Source organism: Apteryx mantelli, chromosome 1, assembly GCF_036417845.1.
Source record: "Apteryx mantelli isolate bAptMan1 chromosome 1, bAptMan1.hap1, whole genome shotgun sequence".
NCBI classification, from domain to species: domain Eukaryota; kingdom Metazoa; phylum Chordata; class Aves; order Apterygiformes; family Apterygidae; genus Apteryx; species Apteryx mantelli.
In genome coordinates, this window is record NC_089978.1 from 161,651,589 (window position 1) to 161,658,167 (window position 6,579).

The window sequence follows — 6,579 nt, forward strand, 5'->3', positions numbered from 1 at the left end:
GTATCAGCTGGACATCTGTGAAAGTCTTGGGCCAAACTTCCTCCAATACAACAGTGTATCTGCTTGCTTGTGTGATGTATGAGGTTTGTTTTTCTCTTCGAAGTAACTGCATATATGCAAATTTCTTTTGGACTGGGACTCCAGAGAAAAGTGAACACTTGGTTGTTTAACAAAAATTCTCACTGAAACTGTTTGCTCAGTCTATGAAATTAGAGTTTGCTTTGGGGCTTATTTTCAAAGGCAAACCTCTACACTGGGCAACTGGACCTTATTTAAACCAGTAAATTTCTCAGGAGTTGAGTGAGTTTGAATAATTTGTCTGGGCAGTGCAATGGGTGCAGTCAGGCCATGGAACTGATTCAGTGCTGTTCAGAATTAAATGGTACTTTATGCCTTCAGGGCTCCTCATAGTCTGGCCCTCTTTTGAGACTCACTCCCTGCTTACCAGATTTTAGTTCTTCCAGATGCATTCCCCTTGCAGCATCCATCCAGCAGTTCCCTTTGCATTTGATAACTACAGAGAGAAAGTGGCTTCTCTCATCTTTTCTAAAGCTGTCCCCAAGTGACCTGCACCTCTTTCTTACGGATATTGAGGAGGGCGTGGTGTTGTCTGAAGCAGGAGTCCAACATTGGTCATCAGGGAGTGTTTGTGGCTTGACTTTGCCATTATAGGCTGGGACTTTTTAATTTCTCACATGCCTTGCCTCCTATCAGTTAGCATCCCACAAACTGGAACTGTTGCTCCTTGTTTTCTAGGTTACGAGCAGATGAGAATAACTAAAATTTATACTACCTGTCTGCCATGACTTTCTATATATTTTCTTTCCAATAGAAGGCAGAGGTGCTGCATCTGCATTTCAACAAGCCTCAGAAGTTGCTGTCCAGAAGTGACTGTGAGAGTCTGCTGCAGCTTACAGTATTTTCATCCCCAGTAGTCGCAAGTTTGGAGAACAATGAAAGGTTTGCTGGCTCTTCCAGCAGTAGTTCTGAGTAACACAATTTTCATTAAAGCTTGTCAGTGATTTAGAAGTTTTGCTTTTCTTTGTTTCCCATTAAAATAGAGTTATGAAGCAAAAGATCATGGGAAATACTGAAATTTGTCAGGATACTTTGTTCTTTCACAAAATAACTCAGACTTATTTGTTTAAATGTTAATGAAAACTTCCTGGCAGGTATTCTCAGATGGTAATTGAAACTTTACGTAGCCCAAAAGTGGTTTTCAGGAAAAAGGGACATTTACAATCTGTTAAAAATGTTGGTTGTGAGAAAATTTGCCAGAAAGAGGAAGACCATATTAGCTTGATGTTTTGAATATATAATGTTTATGTGTATGGGTGTGACCAAAAAAGATTTTTCCATCCTAAATCTGGACTTTTTCTTAGTATCTGAAAGTCTGCAAAGGCTTTTAAAAAAGGAAAAGAGAAGAAAAAAGAACGGGGCAATAGTATGGTTCCTTTATATTTCTTCAGACACTAATTTTTTTTCTATCTGGTTGAAAAAAATCTGTTATCAAGGGTGGCTTTAAGGAGGAGAATGTTACAATGAAGCAAGCTGTCATATTAGCTGGTTGCCAAGCATCCTAGTAGGAAAGAGAAAAGTAAACTCCAAAGTATACAAGAAGCCAAATCTTCTGAAGGAGCATTCCACAACATTGTCCTTCACCTTATTACCACAAAACAGCTAATAAAATCCTGCGCTTTAATAAGGTTGGCTGTAAAAAGACTGTGTCCCACTATTCAAACAATTGAAAACCAGACTTTACAGGTCTTTGATGAGCAACAAATTAAACAGTTAGCTGCTCCAGTCAGATTCTTTTCTGACCAAGCATGTAAAAATGATAATTTAGGGGTAGTACAAAGATGCAGCTGACTTGTGGACAAAATATGGGCACAAATTAATCTGGTAAATGAAAATTTTTGTTGTGTTAACATCTTAATTACTTTGATGGCTCTAGCTCTTAGGAAAAGTGACAGGGAACATTTCCTACTTTCTTCATGCAGTCTTTTGCTCTTTCTGAAGTAATTTCTCTCCAAAATGTGGGTTTTCACTCTAGTGTTGCAATATTTAGACCAGGATTTTTTGAGGGATGCAAAGTCCCTTTAGCTCGGCAAAGTATCCTCCAGTTGGGTGCGCCCAGAAATGTGGAAGCAGTTCTAATACTGGCAGCTCCGCGCTCCCTGGAGCTGACCAAACAGACTAGAAAGGTATTTTATATCTCCTTCATGACTTCTGATGCCAGCCAGCTGGCCCAGGGTCACCTGATGGTAGCTGGAGCTGTGCCTGGCTGGCGGGGGGACCTGCCAGCCCCACCAGCTCTAGGAGGCCATCCTACATATCTCCTATTGCTGGTTTGTAAGCAGGGCAGGCACAGGTTACTGGGAGGCCAGGCAGACAGGGGAGATGCAGCAGGCTGCATAGCATGGAAAATTGTGGTGATTAGCTATACACAGTAATGGTGAGTGTTTTGCAAAGCTCCTTCCCTCACTACCAGCATCGCTGTCTGTGGGTGAGTCCAGTTAATTCTCTGCTTTCACATGTTATTTGGCCCTGTGGAAGGCTGAGCATTCATTAGTTTGTCCCCTTTGGCTGTGAGAATCAGTAATGCTTTGGCTATGGCACTCCTGTCCCATGTTTCGGAGGAGTCTCACACCTCCGTGAGTTGGTTTCCTTCTTGAGTGTGAGTCCACGTTCCTTGCTCCATACTGGTGGGGGCTGCAAAGAGGAGGTCTCAGAGGAAGGGACAAAGCCTGCTCATCAGGGAGGAGGTCAAAGCAGCCATGCCTCCTGCTGCTGCAGCACCTGAGCTGCTTTCGACTCCACCATGAGACACCTATGAAAAGCCAAGTTGTCCTGCAGCAGTTCCCATTTCAGAGGTGTCTGGCCAGCCTTAAAGATGGCAGCTGCAGGCTGACAAGGGAAAAAAAAAACCTCAAGAACTTGGCCACTGCCACAGCCAGACCAATGGCATCATCTTACACTGCGGTGGCTCATGTCAACTCTCTGTCCCGGCTAGGAGCTATGGCATCTAATGGGATTGAATAAGCTCCTAGAACTTTCTGGCTTTCTCTAGACTGAGCATGAGGGCAGAATACTGAACTGCTGATGTGCCTGGGAATAGGTCCTTCCACCAGCATGCCAATCTCTGTGGGGTACCTAGCCAGGCTCTTAGAGGTTGGTGGGGAAGGAATTATTCAGACCACCCAACTTAGCTGGCTAAATTACCCACGTAGTCTCTTCAAACTCCTTCTCCAGTCATGGATGAGAGAGAGGACAATTCAAAGTAAGGCTAATTTGGGTGCACTGAATGACCCTGTGCAGGAGCTTTGCTTTCCCTCCCTCGACTACAGAGGGAGCCTGGGGAGACCAGCTGGTTACATTTAGTTGCTAAATTGGTTGCCAAAAGATAGGTGGTGAGAATTTCTCCCTGTTTCCCCTTTGCCTTAGACAGCGGTCTTCCTGCAGGAGGATGCTCATTCACTTGCTCTCCCTCTCCTGCAAATTGGTGCTCAGTGCAATGGGATATCGGCCCTCAGGAACTACTGCAACCCAAATAGCGCATCATAGCAGCTGATAGGTACTGTACATTGCATGCAGGGTTTCATGGACTTTTGCTTAAATAGGTCCTTTACAAAAATTTTGCTTTTGGGAGTCTGTTTAACAAGTTGTCCTGTTATAAGCCAAGTTTTGTATGTGTTCTTAACGTAAAAAGCAAAGTGAAACCTCAAGCAAAAATTGTAATTAGGGAAGTACAGATAACAGAGGGAAAAGAATTATAAGTAGTCCCCAGATGTTGTAAATGAAGAGGAAAGTGATATCATTTAAAATAAATCCTGCTGAGATTGCCGCTTCCTTTTTGTCTGATATACTCATTACAAATTAAAACAAAAGCAGTCAAAATCCACGTGCTTCAGGGCATCTGTAAGCCTTCTTTTACCTTTCAGAGCACATAACAGATGCTGACTGTGGCCATTAGTCCTCATCTAAGGCCAATTCCCAGTTTTGGAAGCTTAAAAATATAAGTTTGTACCATCTAAAAAATGGTAAGTTTATGTGTGTATTTTGGAATCCAAACTTCAACCTAAAATACCAGAACTCCAAGGCATCAGAATTATTTTACGCTCAAGAAATGATCTTGCCTGGTAAATTACAGTGCTGTGGCACATCACCATTCCAAAGGCATTTGGAAAAACAGTACTTTATTTTTTTGTCTTTTTGAGACAGGAGTAGTGACTGCCTGGATTCTTTCCTCTTTTCTCAGTCCCCAAATGTTCATAACACCCTGTTGGGGAGGAATAATTCCCATCCAAGTTGTAAAACACACTTATAAGTAGATGGGAAAAGCATGAACAGAGCTGTACTGAAAACAAAACCACCAGGAACAAGATCTTATTTTGCATGCTACTCACTGTTGTATTTTTGCCCCAATTAGCATATTTTAAAGACAAGCCTGTTTTAAAAAAATTCTGCTATGTGACTGAACTGTTCTCAAGCTTTGAACTTTTTCATTCTTTCTATTGATTATGGCCAAGTGACCCATATTTAAAAAGCATTTACAATAAAATTATAGCACTTTCTTTTGTGCTGCTAGCTTTCCCAGTGAAAAGCTAAAATGTTTTAAAATTGTCACTTTTTGACAGAGGTAATGGCTGTAATATATTTAGTCTCTTCCCCCTTGTTGTGTTTAAAATGGCTATGCTAATAAAGGGCACAGCTGTCGATACTTTATGGCCTGCTGGGGGGAAGAGGGGGAACGAAGGCAAAAAACAGATTGACTGTGTGTCAACAAATGCAGCTGGGAAAGAAAAAAAGAAGCCCCTTGAAGGCCCCTGCAACTTAAAGTCCAAGATAAATGATGTCCCTATGCTTAAAAAAAAAAAAAATGGAGGTTGGAATTCAATAAAAGGGGACTGAAAAGGAAACTGCTTAAAACTGAAAGCCTTTTCTCTGCCTCTAGACAGCTTACAAGAGAAATGAGCAAAACTGACCACAGAAAGAGGGTGAGCGGCCAAGAAAGAAAACAAAAGCCTATCTGGGAAAATATATTGCGTCAACGCATTATCTGAAGTGCATTATCGCTGGCGGGCGGAGAACGTACAGTTTAATGGAGACGCAACCACCAACTTTTACGTGCCGCTACCTTTTGGGGCAACGGGCTGCTTTGTGCCTGGGCTGGAGGCGAGGGGAAAGGGGAGCCATAATTATTCATACCAAATAAATAAGACCGAGACAAAATGACGCGGGGGCTGCTTGGGGAAGTCCGACCTTGGGGAGCGAGGCACCTCGGTGGCTTTGCCCCCGCCACAAGGGCTTCGAAGGCTTTTCCCCAGGGTGATGGAGCCCCAGTGAACCCCGGGCCCCTGCGGCGCCTCCCCAGGGCATCGGACGGGTGCTGCCCATCGCCAGGGTGGCAGCTCCCAGGCCAAGTTGGGTCTAACTCACTGGGGCTCTTCTGCTGGTGGCGGAGCCGAGCCACTGCGGGTCGGGCACCTGCCTCCCACGCAGGCCCTCGGGAGATGCCATGGGAACGACGGTGCTTTTCCCCTTCCCGGTTCCCTTTTGGGGATGCCAGTCTTTGGGGAAAATGCTGTTTCTTGGCCTTGCAGCCTGTCATTAAATACGTAAAAGGGAGGAAAGGGCCAGAGGGGAGGGTTATGTTCCATGGCTGTGGTTTGATGGCGCGAGGGACGGGGGCCAAAGGGAGGATGCTAATTCCCCACGTTACCTGCTCTGGAGAAAGGAGACGGGAGGGTTTTCTCCACCACCTCCCTCACACCCTCTGCAAGAGCGTTTGGGTGTGCAGGTAAGGAGCAGCTGCGAGAAGTAAGAAATAGGAGCGGTTTCATCGTACGCGTTGGGCGATGCGGCCTGAAGACGGCAAACACGGTTCTTCATGGACCCATGTGTATGGGCGAGAAATCAAACCAGCAGGGATTAAGTGCTTTTTCTGAACTCTGGGGTGGGAAAAACCCAGCGGGGTTGTGGCTGAGCAGATCAGGGCTGGGGTGAGGAGGAAGGTGCCTGCTGACGTGTCCTCGCACCCGGCAGTGCAGCAAGGGGACGTTAGCGCCGCAGGTGGGTCAATGGCCCAGCTCCTCCTCTCCAGAGGTGCCGAGCAGTTGCATCTGCTGGGCGATTTCAGCCAAATTCGGTGAGGGGGAGGTTTCCAAGCAAGGGGGGCCCTGTGTGCTTCACCACGCGGGGTGGCCGGGAGGAGACAGACACCCATGGCTGCTTGTCCCGCGAGAGCAGCTGCAGCTGGTGGAGAGGAGCCATCTGCGCCCCACAGGCCAGCCAGCCAGAGGGAGGGTTGTAAGAGGCATAGCTTGAATTACCACAGTCAAAAAATGGCGATATTGGGTGCAAATCTGTCAGAAACAGGCTGGGTTGGTTCCCTCAGCTGTGAAACAGCTTGTCTGAATGGAGGCAAACCCATAAAAAAAAGACAAGTGACCAGGAACCACTCATTTCTTGTCATTTCTTGCCCAACTATGGACGATTAGGACAGTTTTTCCCAGCCTAAGGCAATACACTTTTGTAAGTATATCCTGAGTTTCCTGGAGGCACACCAAGAGCGTGGGT